Genomic DNA, 16,731 nt, shown 5'->3' with positions numbered 1-16,731 from the left:
CAGGAGGATTTATTTGCCTCATATGGGGGAGGAGAAGCCCCCCTTTAAGATCAGTAACTAGAGGAAGAGACTCCCTTAACACCTAGAGTGAGAGACAAGAGTCTACAGGAGGCAGCAGTAACATCTAGAAGCAAGTGAGGTGAATTTATCATCAAGATTCATTGGTGTCAGATGGGACAAGAGTGATAGAGCTACTCACCCATCTATGCTGTCAGTGGTAGAGTTGGTATTAGCACCTGATCAACCTGAACCAGTGATGAAGCCCCTTCTCCAGGTTATGCTGCCCTTATCTGATTCTCAAACTATGTTTAATTAGTGTTACCCTCTAAGCCCAGAGGAGGGGCAACTCTCCAGCCATGGCTCCCTCGAGGTTTCCCCCACAGGGGGTTTTTCCTCGCCTGAGTGCTGGAGGGTGACTCATTGTGAGTCGGGGGTCTTTTTTGGTGTCATATAATTTAAAATAAAATTATGATCATTTGACACCTAATTACAATGTGTCATGTCTTTATTTTGCTGCTTTGGTGTCACTTATTTTGCTTTGGACTTATATATTTATTACATATTGCAAAGTCATAAAACCACACATCTGCCCACCAGAGGAACACCTCCATCATTTTATTTCATCAGAATCAGGACTTAGGAGGAGGAGACTGTTTAAGACACATGACACCTTTATCTGTATGTGTGTATGTACGTTACATAGTATTAATTCAACTGTTAATTAACACTAATTATAGCAGCCAATGCAGGCCTACAGGAAGCGTAACCCTACTTTCCTAGGTGACTGAAAATCCAAAATTGCCTATGTGGGCAGGAGGGATTTTTAATAGACAGTCGAGTCAACTAGAACATAGATAATGGGTTCCAAGTCTTACGGAGCTATACACACTCTAGACTAGGGATGCACGATGCACCGAAATATCGATACTACTATCGATATTTCGGGCAGAAAAACGGTTCGATACCAGGATTTCCTGGTATCGATACTTTATGTTAATTTGCATAATATCGCAGTTTAACATAAAGTATAGAGCAGAGAACACGGCAGGCGGCTAGCTGAGCGCCCGCCGTGTTCTCTGTATGCCTCTCCCTGCTCCCGCCTGTCACTTCCTCCGCGCTCTCTCCCTCCGCTCCCGCCAATTTCAAATAGCCGGCACATTGCAATTGCATGTGCCGGCTATGTTGTGTTGATGCCGCTGTCACACTGACAGCGGCATTAACCCCTCCTGAGCCGCTCCGTATGCAGCAGGGGCGGCTACTGTGTGTAGCAGACCCCCGCTGCCGGTGTCTGTCTGATAATAGAGTCCGGCTCAGCCAGACTCTGTTATCAGAGAGATGATTTATGTGGCATGTGGATCTGCATGGAGGAGAGCGGGACGTCCGGGAGAGGAGGACAGAGAAGGCTGGAGGTGAGGAAGCTGAAGACGGAGAGCGGGAGGACGGAGGAGAAGGCTAGAGGTGAGGAGGGAGAGCGGGGGTCGGGGAGAGGAGGACGGAGGAGAAGGCTGGAGGTCAGGAGGAGATGCGGCCACTCCATCTGGCTGCACTGTGAGGTGGGGGGCCGCAGGACTGTGACGAGGAGCGGCCGGGGCCCTCAGAACTCCCGGGCAGACATCAGTGGGGGAGGGGGGCTGTAACCTGCAAATTACCCTGCCGCCCAAATCCTGCTCACCATGCCCTGAAAGAAGGGAAAAGTGCAACTACAGCCCTCATCATCCCAATAACTGAAGTGTGTGTGTTACATGACTACAGCCCCCACCATCCCCCTGGTAGCTGAAGTGTGTGTTACATGACTACAGCCCCCACCATCCCCCTGGTAGCTGAAGTGTGTGTTACATGACTACAGCCCCCACCATCCCCCTAGTAGCTGAAGTGTGTGTGTTACATGACTACAGCCCCCACCATCCCCCTGGTAGCTGAAGTGTGTGTTACATGACTACAGCCCCCACCATCCCCCTGGTAGCTGAAGTGTGTGTGTTACATGACTACAGCCCCCACCATCCCCCTGGTAGCTGAAGTGTGTGTGTTACATGACTACAGCCCCCACCATCCCCCTGGTAGCTGAAGTGTGTGTGTTACATGACTACAGCCCCCAGCATTCTCCTGGTAGCTGAAGTGTGTGTGTTACATGACTACAGCCCCCACCATCCCCCTGGTAGCTGAAGTGTGTGTGTTACATGACTACAGCCCCCACCATCCCCCTGGTAGCTGAAGTGTGTGTGTTAAATGACTACAGCCCCCACCATCCCTCTGGTAGCTGAAGTGTGTGTGTTACATGACTACAGCCCCCAGCATTCTCCTGGTAGCTGAAGTGTGTGCTACATGACTACAGCCCCCACCATCCTCCTGGTAGCTTAAGTGTGTGTGTGTTACATGACTACAGCCCCCACCATCCTCCTGGTAGCTTAAGTGTGTGTGTGTTACATGACTACAGCCCCCACCATCCTCCTGGTAGCTTAAGTGTGTGTGTGTGACATGACTACAGCCCCCAGCATTCTCCTGGTAGCTGAAGTGTGTGTGTTACATGACTACAGCCCCCACCATCCTCCTGGTAGCTTAAGTGTGTGTGTGTTACATGACTACAGCCCCCACCATCCCCCTGGTAGCTGAAGTGTGTGCTACATGACTACAGCCCCCACCATCCCCCTGGTAGCTGAAGTGTGTGCTACATGACTACAGCCCCCACCATTCTCCTGGTAGCTGAAGTGTGTGCTACATGACTACAGCCCCCACCATCCTCCTGGTAGCTTAAGTGTGTGTCTTACATGACTACAGCCCCCACCATCCTCCTGGTAGCTTAAGTGTGTGTCTTACATGACTACAGCCCCCACCATCCTCCTGGTAGCTTAAGTGTGTGTCTTACATGACTACAGCCCCCACCATCCTCCTGGTAGCTTAAGTGTGTGTCTTACATGACTACAGCCCCCACCATCCCCAGCTAGCTAGTGGTACATGACTTCAATTTCTATTCTTGTGGGGTTTTTTATGTAATTTATTCAGTATCGAATTGGTATCGAGCATTGAAAAAAAAAAGTTGGTATTGGTATCGAACTCAAAATTCTGGTATCGTGACAACACTACTCTAGACAGTAGATAAATTCTCTGAATCTACAGGAAAAGTTTAACTGGAGTGAACTTAAAAGGGAATTCACATGAAAATAAAAAAGCAAGGCAGGCAGGGGTGCAGGAACTTAATAAACGGTGTATACTTACCAGTACCCGTCTCACTGAGCTGTGCCCTGGCTGTTATTTTCTCCTGGAATCCAAGCACGTCAAGTACCTGGAACTTCCAGCTGCAACCTGACGGCTAGGCTGAGCGGTGTCCTTCCCCAGTCACTGACTGGCTTGAGGGGCAATTGCTCAGCCAGGCACATGACGTTGTAACTGGAAGAGCTGCAAGAACCCAGCGGCTGTTAGATGGACCCAGAGACCCTATGGTGGACTAGGGTAAGTATAGTCGGTTTATTATGTTTCCGCAACTCCCCACCCCTCGGTTTTTTTAATGTCCTGGGACTTCACCTTTAATGAATGGGTCTGGATGACACCCTTCAGTGTTGTCTGCGGGCAGGAGATAGCCCGGTACCTGTCTGCGAGTAGGAAGAGGAAAGGTTCTTCATGTGGACAAGTGTAATGGAAGCAGAGCCAGCGCTGTGGTATGGCTGCCGGATTCACCGTATGGGAATCATGGGCTAAAACAGGGCAAAGTCTGTTAATGCAGAAGCTCTGTGTGCCATCACACACAACACAGTGTCAGCGCATCATGTACGATGGTGCCTGTAGCTGAGAGAAACATTAGTGGATGGTATCGGCTGGACTATTAAACTAATAGGTATCGGCTAAATACAAAGCAATATTTCCGGGCAGCGGTGCATTATGGGTTGTCAGCACCCAGGGCAAGGCAAAGTATTGTGCTCCCCAACTTGGGCCTGTGAACATATAAGAGTAACAATGCAGACAGTGTGAGCATTAAGCATTTTTGCAAAAAACGGAAAAAAAAAAAAAAAACGGATGAAAAAAACGGATGCAATGGTGTGCATCCATTTTAATCCGTTTTTCATTGACTTCCATTATATATATATATATATAAAAAAAAAAAACAGAATCCTTTTTTTTAACGGACACAAAAATGAAGTTAACGGATTCATTTTTTTTAAAAATGAAAGTCAATGGAAAAACGTTTCAAAACGGGTGCACACAAATGCATTGTTTTTTGTTTAGTTTTTTGCAAAAAATCGGATGAAAATAACTGATTGCTAAAACGTAGTGTGAACCCAGCCTAAGGTACATTTCTTTTGCAGTGCAGTGGGATCTTATAAGCAAGTATGGAGCTCCTTATTGCTGCTGATTGCTGGTTTGCACATTTGTCTTTTTGCTGCTTTTAAAGAGGATGTACCATCAGGTCCTCTTTAATCTGAACCCAGGGATCGAACGGTGCCGTCACGGGCAAGGCGGCCCGCCCCCAGTGGGAGGGGATTCCCTCCCCTGTATGACGCGGCTCCATTCATTCTAAAGGAGCCGTGTCATACAGGGGTGGGAAATCCCTCCCACTGGGGGCGGGCCGGCCTACCTCCAGTGCTTGAGCATCGTCCGGTTCTGGTGCATAGAACGGCGCTGTGCACGAGAACTGGGCCGCGGTCCGTTTCCCCGGACCGCTTCCCCGAGACGGCGTCGTTCGATCCCTGGGTTCAGGTTAAAGAGGATGTACCTGGTGATACATCCTCTTTAAGCACAAGGCACTTTTGCAGTTGCAGCTTGTGAGATAGTTTAGTGGTTGCAATCCGGTCACAGTATTTATACAAGGCACTTTTGTAAGAGTTGCTGCCTCTGAAATTGGCCACTGGCTGTTCCTATGGAGTTGATGGAAAGAGCCAAGTACATCGCTCTTCCGGCGTACTCGGCTCTTGCCATTGCTCAATAGGAATGAATTGAGCCGCAGGTCGCACGCCATACAAGCAACTCTTTTCATAACAGAGCCGGCAAGGCCCGATATGGAGATCGGCGGGGAGTACAAAGGTCAGACCCCCCGTGACCTCCTACTTTTCCTCTATCCTGTGAATAGGGGAAAAGTGGATTTTTTCTGGACAACCTCAAGGACAGTTTAGTCCACAGCTATTTTACCAACAAAAGTAGAAGGAACACCACTACTCTTACAGTAAAGGGAAGGCACCTCTGTGGACAGTTTTCCTTTTCTTTCTACCCCATAGAAATGAATTTTTGAGCACAGCAAATGGCAGAACAATCAAACTAATTGACCACGTGAACTGCAAAAGCAAAGGAGCCATCTACATGGCAATGTGCCCCTGCCCCAAAATATATGTAAGGAAAACCATTCAGGAGTTACGCCGAGGCATATGCAAGCACATTAGCAAAGTTAAAACGGGGACAGATACGGCACTAGTACGCCATGTTAGAGGCTTTTCTATTACAATGATGTTAACACATTGACTCTCTGTGGTTTGAGAAAAAGAAAACTTGGTCCTCGAGGTGGAAACTTAGATAGCCTCCTTTTAAAAGAGAAATATACAGACTACACTGTCTGAGTCCCTGAACGAAGGCTTCACCTTTAACTAAATTTTGTTCTTTTGGAGTCTGCTTAATACTGACTAGGTATTAAAAGGGTATTTCGAGAAAAATTAAAGGGGTAGTCCTGCGGGGGGGGGGGGGGGGGGGGGGGGGGGTCTGGTGTCTGGTGTCTGACATAACATAACAGGTTTGGGAGCCCGACGGGGACCATGAGCTGTGACACTGCACTGTGGGGGCATGGGGGTGGGTCAATAGGACTTCTTTATTATGATCTCATAATGTATGTGAGAAAGGATTTTAATAAATAAGGGGCTTAGATTGATAAAACATAACACATATTAATGAGGAACACTTATAAAATTAACAGGAAAATTCAATTATAACATTTTTAAAGATTTTTTTTTAAAGCTGGAGTCGGAGACGGGACATTTAACCCCTTAGGGACCAAGCCTATTTGGACCTTAATGACCAGGCTCATTTTTCAAAATCTGACCTGTCTCACTTTATGCGCTTATAACTCAGTGATGCTTTAACATACAATTCTGAGATTGTTTTTTTGTCACATATGGCACTTTGTGTTAGTGGCAAAATTTGGTCACTATCTTGCGTGTTTTTTGTGAAAAACATAAAAATATCATGAAAAATTTGCGCTTTACAAATTTTGAAATTCTCTACTTCTATAAAAAGAAAGTCGTATGACATAAACTAGTTACTAGGTCACATTATCAATATGTCCTCTTTATTCTGGCTTCATTTCGTAAACATATTTTACTTTTTTAGGGTGTTACGGGGCTTAGAAATGTATCAGCAAATTATCACATTTTCATGAAATTTCCAAAACTGATTTTTTTAGGGACCAGTTCTATTTTTAAGTTGATTTAGGAGGCTTGTATACTGGAAACCCCCATAAGTGACCCCATTTTGGAAACAAGACACCTTAAATAATTAATCTAGGGGTATAATGAGCATTTTAACCCTACAGGGGCTGGAGGAAAGTACAATTAGACCGGAAAAAAATGGAAAATAGAAATTTTCAAATAATATGTTTGTTCAGATAAAAGTATCTCCTTTTTACAAGCAACAGGAGAGAAAAAGTACCCCAAAACTTGTAAGGAAGGTTCTCCTGAGTACAATGGTACCCCATATGTGGGTATAAACCATTGTATGGACACACAGCGGGGCTCAGAAGGAAAGGAGTGTCATTTTGCTGGAGCAAAACCGCAGCTAGTATCGGTTATTAGAATAGCGCAGTTACTAAAAAAAATTTTTTTAAATGAGATTACAGGTAATCTGGGGTGGTGACGGGCAACCTGGGAGTGTTTACTTGCTATCTGGGGTGGTGACGGGCAATCTGGGGTGTTTATGGGCAATCTAGGGTGGCACAGGCAGTCTGTGGCAATCTGGGGTCTTTATGGGCAATCTGGGGGTGTTTACTGGCTATCTGGGGTGGTTACGGGCAATCTGGGGGTGTTTACTGGCTATCTGGGGGTGTTTACTGGCTATCTGGGGAGGTAACGGACAATCTGGGGGTGTTTACTGGCTATCTGGGGTGGTGATGGTCAATCTGGGGGGGTCACAGGCAAACTGGGGTGGTGATGGTCAATCTGGGGCAGGAGTTACAGGCAACCTGGGGGGGGTTATGGGCAATCTGGGGTGGTTACGGGCAACCTGGGGCAATCTGTAGTGGTTATGGGCAGCCTGTGGAAATCTGGGGTGGTTACAGGCAATCTGGGGGTGTTTACTGGCTATCTGGGGTGTTAACGGGTAATCTGAGCGGTTACAGGTAAACTGGAGTGGTTATGAATAATCTGGGGTGGTTACAGGTAATATGGGGTGGTTACAGGTAATGTGGAGTGGTTACAGGTAATATGGAGTGGTTACAGGTAATCTGGGGTGGTTACAGGTAATGCGGAGTGGTTACAGGTAATGTGGAGTGGTTACAGGTAATGCGGAGTGGTTACAGGTAATGCGGAGTGGTTACAGGTAATCTGGGGTGGTTACAGGTAATATGGGGTGGTTACAGGTAATCCGGGGTGGTTACAGGTAATGCGGAGTGGTTACAGGTAATGCGGAGTGGTTACAGGTAATCTGGGGTGGTTACAGGTAATATGGGGTGGTTACAGGTAATATGGGGTGGTTACAGGTAATCCGAGGTGGTTACAGGTAATCCGGGGTGGTTACAGGTAATGCGGAGTGGTTACAGGTAATGCGGAGTGGTTACAGGTAATCTGGGGTGGTTACAAGTAATCCGAGGTGGTTACAGGTAATCCGAGGTGGTTACAGGTAATGCGGAGTGGTTACAGGTAATGCGGAGTGGTTACAGGTAATCTGGGGTGGTTACAAGTAATCCGAGGTGGTTACAGGTAATCCGAGGTGGTTACAGGTAATGCGGAGTGGTTACAGGTAATGCGGAGTGGTTACAGGTAATCCGAGGTGGTTACAGGTAATCCGGGGTAATGCGGGGTGGTTGCAGGTAATCCGGGGTGGTTGCAGGTAATCTGGGGTGGTTACTGGTAATGCAGGGTGGTTACAGGTAATCTGGGGTGGTTACAGGTAATGCGGAGTGGTTACAGGTAATCTGGGGTGGTTACTGGTAATGCAGGGTGGTTACAGGTAATCTGGGGTGGTTACAGGTAATGCGAGGTGGTTTCAGGTAATCTGGGGCACTTGACTTTTTATCCCGTCACCAATGATTTATGGTGACGGGGATAAAAATTGCCGGCAGCATTTGGAACAAGTGATCAGTGGTCTATATCGCTGATCACTTGTACCAGGACCACATCGGCTAGTCCCCGATCATTGCCCCATGCTCTCCTCCACCTCTGGTGGTGGAAAGAATGAGAGTTTGATCTTTTCTTAACGGTACAAACACACTTGCTGTATCCACAGCGAGACTCGTGCCCTGTGTACTCAATGGCAGACAAACTCGCAGCAGGGATGTACATCCCTGCTGCGAGTTTGCCGGCTGCCCGCCCCGTTAACCCCCTGGCCACCGGAGACTATAGGTCACCTGATCCCGGCTTCCTCCGGCTTGCTTCGGGGCTCCCAACGTCTTCACGGCCCGCTCAGCCAATCAGTGCGCTGTGGCGGGGCAGCATACTGATTGGCCGAGCGGGACGTGCCGGGAATCAGCGAAGGAAGCCCGAGTCGGGATCAGGTGACGTATAGTCTCCGGCGGCCGGGGGGTTAACTGGGCGGGCTGCGGACAAACTCACTGCGGATACGGCAAGTGTTTTTATACCTTAAAGGGGTAGTCCATCAAAAAAAAATTTCTTTCAAATAAACTGGTGCCATAAAGTGCCAGAGATTTGTAATTCACTTCTATTAAAAAATCTTAAGTCTTCCAGTACTTATCAGCTGCTGTGTGTCCAGCAGGAAGTGGTGTTTTCTTTCCTGTCTGACCCAGTGCTCTCTGTTGCCTCCTCTGTCCATGTCAGGAACTGTCCAAAGCAGGAGCAAATCCCCATAGAAAACCTCTCCTGCTCTCCAGACTGGAAATACAACTTCCTGTTGGGCATACAGCAGCTGATAAGTACTGGAAGGCTTGAGATTTTTTAATAGAAGTAAATTACAAATCTCTGGCACTTCATGGCAGCAGTTGATTTGAAAGAAAAAATGTTTTGGTGAACTACCCCTTTAAGGAATTAATCACTGTGAACACGAAGGCTATTCCGGGAGGGACAGGGGGGAGCATGTATTCATCTCCTCTCACTGTGGATTCACGGTGAGAGAAGATGAAAGCGTTCAGCTGTGCTGGCAATAGTGATTGGGGGATTGTAATTGGTGCACTTTTTTTTACTTTTACATTAGTGTACATTACTGTACACTAGTGTAACACTTAGATTACACACTGACCGCTGATACCCCGCACTGCTGCCGCCGCCAGTCGGTGATTTATTCCTATGAGTCCAACGTTAAAAGGCGTACACATCGGAACAAAGCCCATTAGTGGCCGCCGTTAAAATACGTGCGGCGGTCACTAAGGGGTTAAAGTGACTGTACCACCAGGCCGAGTCTGAAGCACTGGAGGCGGGCCGACCCACCCTTAGTGGGAGGAAATCCTAGCCCCTCTATGATAGGGTTCCATTGATTCTAATGGAGTCATATCATAGAGGGGCTGGGGTTTCTTCCCACTAAGGGTGGGTCGGCCCGCCTCCAGTGCTTCTGCCTGGGCCTGGTGGTACAGTCACTTTAACGACAATGGACATAAATGTAAACACGGAAAAATGCAACAGCTTACCGTAATGGCAAGATGTAGACCCACTACAGACATGAAAATAGTTAAAAGCAGCCCCCCTCCCAACTCCTAAAAAAAAAACTCCCACAAAAATAATGAGGCTTTTGGTTACCATTTGCAATCAGTGTAAATCACCCCGATAAGGTAGCCTCATGCTTGGGTTGGACCCTACACTGTACTATGGCGTATAATACGCCTATGCTCTGGGCATGCAAGATCCATCTTATACCTGCAAAAATAATTGCACCACCTGGGTGGAATGGGTGGAGTGCAGAAACAAGTAGAGGCAGACACTCCCCCCATCTGTAACAAAGAAAAAATGACAAATTTGGTCAGCTCTCCTAGAACACCATTCACACTAGGCAGGAGCGCGTTGCTATGCCCAGAGCATAGGCGTATTATACACCATGGAGAGGCCATAGTACAGTGTAGGGTCCGCCCCGTGCATGAGGCTATCTTATCGTGGTGGGGTGGTTTACACTGTTTGCAAAAGGTAACCGAGAGCCTCATTATTTTTGTGGGAGTTTTTTTTAGCAGTTGGGAGGGGGAGCTGCTTTTAACCATTTTCATGTCTGTAGTGGGTCTACATCTTGCCATTGCGGTGAGCTGTTGCATTTTTCTGTGTTTTTGTGTTTACAATTTCAGCCATAGCAACGCGGACCTGCCTAGTGTGAATGGTGTTCTAGGAGAGCTGACCAAATTTGTCTTTTTTTCAATGGACGTAAATGTATGCCATGAAAGTTATGGTCCAGATGGCACACGGCATACATTTACCCCATGGTCTGCAGGGGCTCTATGAAGGGAGCTCAGAAGCTGAGCTAGCTTCATAGAGAGTGAGGACCAGCTGCTATGAGTAGCTGGGTCCTCACTGTTAATAATGGGCGGTCGTGGACCTTCCGTTAACCCTTTCAATGCCACGATCGCAGCATTTAAATGTATGCTCCTGTCACTGTCTGACAGGGACAGTCACAGGAACCCGATGCAGGGGTTCCGATAGTTTTTTCTGTCTGCTGGAGGTCAATTACCTTCCTCACGGCAGTTAGATGGGCGATCAGTGCAAAGAGTCTGCACAGGCAGGATCTCTGCAATGATCGCAGAGAACACTGATCAATTCTAGGCTATGGGATAGCAATGATCCGTGTTAGTAAATTTAATACATACATGTTATAGTCCCCTAAATGGACTTAAAATTTTTACCGGACTTTATTTACCGCATTTGACAATAATAACTGGACTGGACCAAAACCACCAGATTTTGGTGGTGCACAAGCCCCGTAAGACTTCGTAGAGCTTTGTGGATAGAGGGTGGGAGGGCTCCCTCTTTGTGCCTTCACCTTGACGTGGTGAGGGAGCTTGCATGCCCTAGTGATCCATTGAGCTAAGCTGGCTGGAGATAATGCTCCTGGTGGGGTCTCCTGTGCCAGACAGGTCAAAGGGGAGAGGCCAGACTAAGTAAGGCACCCAGTAGAAAGGGCTGGAAATCTACTTCTTTTCCTTATACTAAAAACTCAATGGATAGATATCAGAATATCCAGACAAGTCCAGTGCTTGAAGGTGAGCGACTTATGTCAGAAGGCAATTAAAGTGTTATTCAGGCTTAGAAAAACATGGCCGCTTTGGTCCAGAAACAGCCCCTCTTCTGTCTTCAGGTGGGTCAGGTTGAGCAGCTCAGTTCTATTCAAGTGAATGGAGCTGAATTGTAATACCACAAATAACCTGAGGACAGGAGTGGTGCTGTTTTTGCAGGAAAGTAGCTGTGTTTATTCTAATTCCAAATAACCCCTAAGTTAGAGTAGGTATGGAACAGGCCTGGCAATGAAATCCCAACAGCTCATATTCAATATAATCACTGCTAGGGCCTGACTGGTCATAGGTCATCTCTGGCAAATGGCAGAGGGGCCGACATCCTCTGTGGGTCGGTCCCGACCCCCTGGTAGGCCCCAGCCCCACACACGCGGCACACTGACTGTCGGGTGGCAGGGTGATACAGTGCTGCCACGCCCCCCTCCCTTCCACCGCACTACCCCCGCAATCACTCTTGTGACCACAAGCAGTGTTTTGCTTGCGGTCACAGGGGGCAGTCTAGCCCCCGGCTGAGCCCCCTGGGGGTGGGGCACCAGAGAGCTCAGTGTGCGCTGGCATCCGGGACTTCCGGAACAGGGAGCGCGTGTTAGAGACGCTCCCTGTGCCGGAAGTACCAGCCCCGTTGCACACTGAGCTCTCTGATACCTGCGCTGCTGGGAATCTCCATGACACCACCAGGGAGCTGCGTATCAGGAGGGGAAGAAGAAGAGAAGAGAACTGCAATGGGGGAGCAAGTTGTTAGGTGAATTTGTTCTATTTATCTGCTTTGCACAACAGAGGGGCCATCTACAAGGGGGACAACACAGGGGGGCCATCTATAAGGGGGGACGACACAGGGGGGCCATCTATAAAGGGGACAATACAGGAGGACATCTATAAGGGGGACAACACGGGGGCCATCTATAAGGGGGACAACACAAGGACTGCCATCTATAAGGGGGACAACACAAGGACTGCCATCTATAAGGGGGACAACACAGGGGGGCCATCTATAAGAGGGAAAAGATGGGGGCCCATCTATAATGGGGACAACACAGGGGGGCCATCTATAAGAGGGACAACATAAGGGTGCCATCTATAAGGGGGACAACACGGGTGGGGGGGCATCCATAAGGGGGAGAAAATAAAGGAGGCAACAAAGGGGGGGGCATCTATAAGGAGGATGGAGAACACAGTAGGGCCATTTATAAGGGGGACAACACATTGGGGTCATTTATAAAGGGGGACAATACAGGGGGGTCATCTATAAGAGGGAAAACACAGAGGGGGCATCTATAAGGTGGAATACACAGAAAGCATCTATAAGGGGTAGTAGACAGTGGGGGGCATCTATAATGTAAGGGTTATATATATATATATATATATATATATATATATATATATATATATATACCTCCAAGCATGCCCTGACAGCTATAAACCTTCAGGAACTGCTGGGAGTTGTAGTTTTCCCTACAAAATTAAAATGTATTTTGTAGGGAGAACTATAACTCCCAGCAGTTCCTGTAAGGCTGCCGAAATTCTGCTGCGGAATCCCGCCAGCCTCCATGCCATACTGCCAGTCTATAGGAGGCTCGTGTCCATTCTTCCACGCGGAGAGAGGAGCCTCCCATAGACTCCCAGTATGGTACGGAGGCTGGGTGATTCCGCGGCGGAAAATTTGCCAGTTTTACTTTGTGTGAACTGGCCCTTAGTCTATAGCTGTCAGGGCGTGCTCGGAGTTGTAGTTTCCAATCTATGGGGTTGGGAGTTACATTTTTTATTCATGTAAAATGAATACCCCAGAACTATGTAACACCTAACCCCATAGATTGTGAACTACCCTGGCAGCTATAGACCTTCAGGAACTGGACTTGTAGTTTTCCCAACAAAATACATTTTTTTAATTAAGGTAAAATGAATTCCCCCGAATTATCTACTTTGTTGAGAGAACTAGAGCTCCCAGCAGTCCCTGAAGGTCTATAGCTGTCAGGGCATGATAGGCGTTGTAGTTCACAATATATGGGGTTGGGTGTTACATAGTTCAGGGGTATTCATTTTACATGAATAAAAAATCTAACACCCAACTCCACCACTTGTGAACTACAACTTCCAGCATGCCCTGATAGCTATAGACCTTCAGGAACTGCTGAGAATTGTAGCTCCCGGTATGTCTAACATGATTATATAGTATATAGGGACCTTAGTAGTGTCTGTGCTGCAGTGACATTTTATCATAAAACTTTCCCCGTACGCAGTGGCGGTCTTTGGCACCAAGCACCCCAAGCGATCGCTTGGGGCCCCCAACATCCAGGGGGCCCCCCATGCCCCGCTCTTGTGCTCAAGACCGCTGGACAGGCCGCTGCCCCGCTCGCTGCTGCCATCTGAACTGTAACTATAAGCACTCGTAATGAGCGCTCATCGTTACATGCAGCAGCACTGACAGGGCAGGAGACATTGGCCCCCTTCCTGACAGTCACTCTTGTGGCCGCAGGAAGGGTTTTCCCTGCGGTCACAAGTGGAAGCTTTGTCCTTGTGGTGCCGGCGCTCCAGTGACATCACTGGAGCATCGGCACCAGGACAAGGGGAGCACGGCCTCTTGTGATCGCAGGGAAAACCCTTCCTGCGGCCACAAGAGTGAAGAGAAGAGGAGACGCCCGGACCCAGGTGAGGGGGAGCACACAGGGATCCGTTTAACTGGGGGAGCGCACATCGGGGGTCTATATAAATGGGGGGAGCACACAGGGGGGCTAAATAACAGGGGGAGCACACAGGGGCTATAGACTACTGGGGCTTCACAGAGGGGTCTATATGCTACTGGGGGCAGCACACAGGGGGTCTATATACTACTTGGGGCAGCAAATGGGGTCTATATACAACTTGGAGAGCACACAGGAGGTCTATATCCAAGTGGGGGAGCACAAAGGGGGGGCTATATACTACTGGGGGAGCACACAGGGGTCTATATACTACTGGTGGGGCACACAGGGGGTCTATATACTACTGGAGGAACATACAGAGGGTCTATATACTACTCGTGAGGCACACAGGTGGTCTATATATAACTAGGGGATCACACAGGGGTCTGTATACTACTGGGGCAGCACACAAGGGGTCTATATAATACTGGTGGGGCACACAGGGGGTCTATATACTACTGGGGGAACCACACAGGGGTTTATATACTACTGGAGGAGCACATAGGGGTCTATATCCAAGTTGGGGAGCACACAGGAGGTCTATATCCAAGTGGGGGAGCACACAGGGGGGCTAAATACCCCTGAGGGAGCACACAGGGGGCCTATATACTAGTGGGGGAGCACACAGGGGGTATATACAACTGGGGGCAGCACACAGGGGGTCTAAATACAACTGGGGCAGCACACAGGAGGTATATATACTTCTGGGGAGCACACGGGGGGGGCTATATATATATAACTGGGGGAACACACACGGGTCTATATACTACTGGGGGAAGCAAACAAGGGGTATATACTACTGGGGGCAGGACACAAGGGGTAAATACTATTGGGGGCAGCACACAAGGAGTATATATTACTGGCGGTACCGCACAAGGGGTATAAACTACTAGGGGCAACACACATTGGTCTATTGTTTTGGACCGCGTGTCAAGGGGGGGCCCCAGACATAACTTCGCTTGGGGCCCCAGAAATGCCATGACCGCCCCTGCCCGTACGGTAAGTGGGCTTGGGTGCTTTTACATGCCAGGGCTGATATTAAGTCCCAGTCCGGCCCTGACCCCTGCCATATGGCGGGAAAATACACAATGTCACACAACACTCAGGATGGAGCCGTCTCACTACTTATATTCATTTGTAAATTACACTAGCAACAATACAAGAAAAATAAAATAGCTAGGATTTACCTAATGACGTGATCATGTATGTACTACTACTATACAAGCACATATATAATCAATAATACCGCCATAGAGTGGTCAGATACAATGTTTACATAAGCTCTGTACACTACCACTATACAAGCACCGATATATGCAAACACACTGATAAACAGTGGTCAGATACCAGCTCTATGTAGGATCTGTACACTACCATTATAATAGCACTCATATAGTCAATAATAGTTAGTGTATGATACCAATGTGGTGTGATATATATATATATGCTTATGTAATTAAAAGTACTGAAAGACTTGAGGTTTTTTAAATAGAATTAAATTACAAATCTCTGGCACTTTCTTGCACCAGTTGATTTGAAAGATTTCCCCCCCCCCCCCGCTGGAGTTCCCCTTTAATACATATACAAAGTATAATAGAGTAGTCATTCCTGCAAACCACCTCTGCGTGTAGTCAACGTCTGGGATTGGCGCTACAGCCATATACAGCTCTGGCATTGTGGAACAGTGGACATGTGCACTAGATCTCCACCTTATCGGGCGACATGACAGGTAAGGGAAAATGTCTTATGTGTTTCAGTGTCCATTCACACATGCAGGGGATGGTACGATTTCAGGTGAGTATAACGTTATCTGCGGCACCATAAGAATAAAATAATCTACCGTGTCGGCGTCTATGCTCCTTCCATTTGTTCTCATGTACAGTATGTACAGTTTATACACTATGGATGAAATGTACCACCATATTGTGGTATAATATTACGCTTTACCATAACATGTCAATATTTATAAGTAAGGGAGAATATACAGGAAACCCTTATAAGACCCCTGCTGTCTATATATGCAGGGAAGGTTATATATCCTGAACTAACAGGGGCTATCCTCATTTCTTTGAATGGACAAGCCATGACCACCCATGAGTTACATAAGTGTGGACCGACCCCAAACCAGACATAGTGCGTGGGGTTGCGTTGTCACCAACATCCCCCCACTGGTGACAGGGGCTCCCGCCCACACATAATTGTACCGCCTGCATGTAGTCACACAATCTCCTCCTAACCAAAGTAAAACCCAACCATCTACCCTAAATGGGCAAGTAATATACAAGACGTGACCCACAGTCATAAAGCATGACCACATAATGAATGGCTTACCTCGCACCATTTTCAGAGATACTTTCTTCCAGGATATATTCTGAGGTCAAGGTTCCATATTTTCAAATTCTGTTGACACAAAAAAAGTGAAGAAAGAAGAAGCTAGGTGTAAGTGTAGATATAACCAGACTAATCTATTCATCATTTCTATGTCTCACTGTACAATACAACTATATCCTATACCAGGGGTGGGGAACCTTTTCCATGTCGAGGGCCGGTCGGGCCTTAATAAAATCATTTGAGGGCCGCACTCAATGTTATACCGTGCGCGGCAGTTAGTAGCGGGGGTTTGCAGCACCCGAACAAGGCAAAGTATTGTTCCCCTAATGCCCCTGCTATTGTAGTTAACCCTCTGTGATGCCCCTTGTACCTGATTTG

At 47.7% G+C, this 16,731-nt stretch overlaps 1 protein-coding gene across 2 annotated transcripts in view; it reads right to left on the bottom strand.

Annotated features, from left to right (window-relative positions):
- The window catches only part of ACTR10 (actin related protein 10), a 464,033-nt gene extending 447,606 nt beyond the window's left edge, over positions 1–16,427 (bottom strand). For both annotated transcript variants that reach the window (XM_069950794.1, XM_069950796.1), the window contains exon 1: positions 16,354–16,427. The gene's annotated coding sequence lies outside the window, so the exon portion shown is untranslated. The remainder of the gene's footprint in view (positions 1–16,353) is intronic.
- Between the last annotated feature and the right edge of the window lie 304 nt (positions 16,428–16,731).

This window comes from Dendropsophus ebraccatus, chromosome 13, assembly GCF_027789765.1.
Source record: "Dendropsophus ebraccatus isolate aDenEbr1 chromosome 13, aDenEbr1.pat, whole genome shotgun sequence".
In the NCBI taxonomy this organism is placed as follows: Eukaryota; Metazoa; Chordata; class Amphibia; order Anura; family Hylidae; genus Dendropsophus; species Dendropsophus ebraccatus.
Note: the sequence above shows the minus strand (reverse complement) of the source record. Positions and strands in the feature narration are given on the sequence as shown.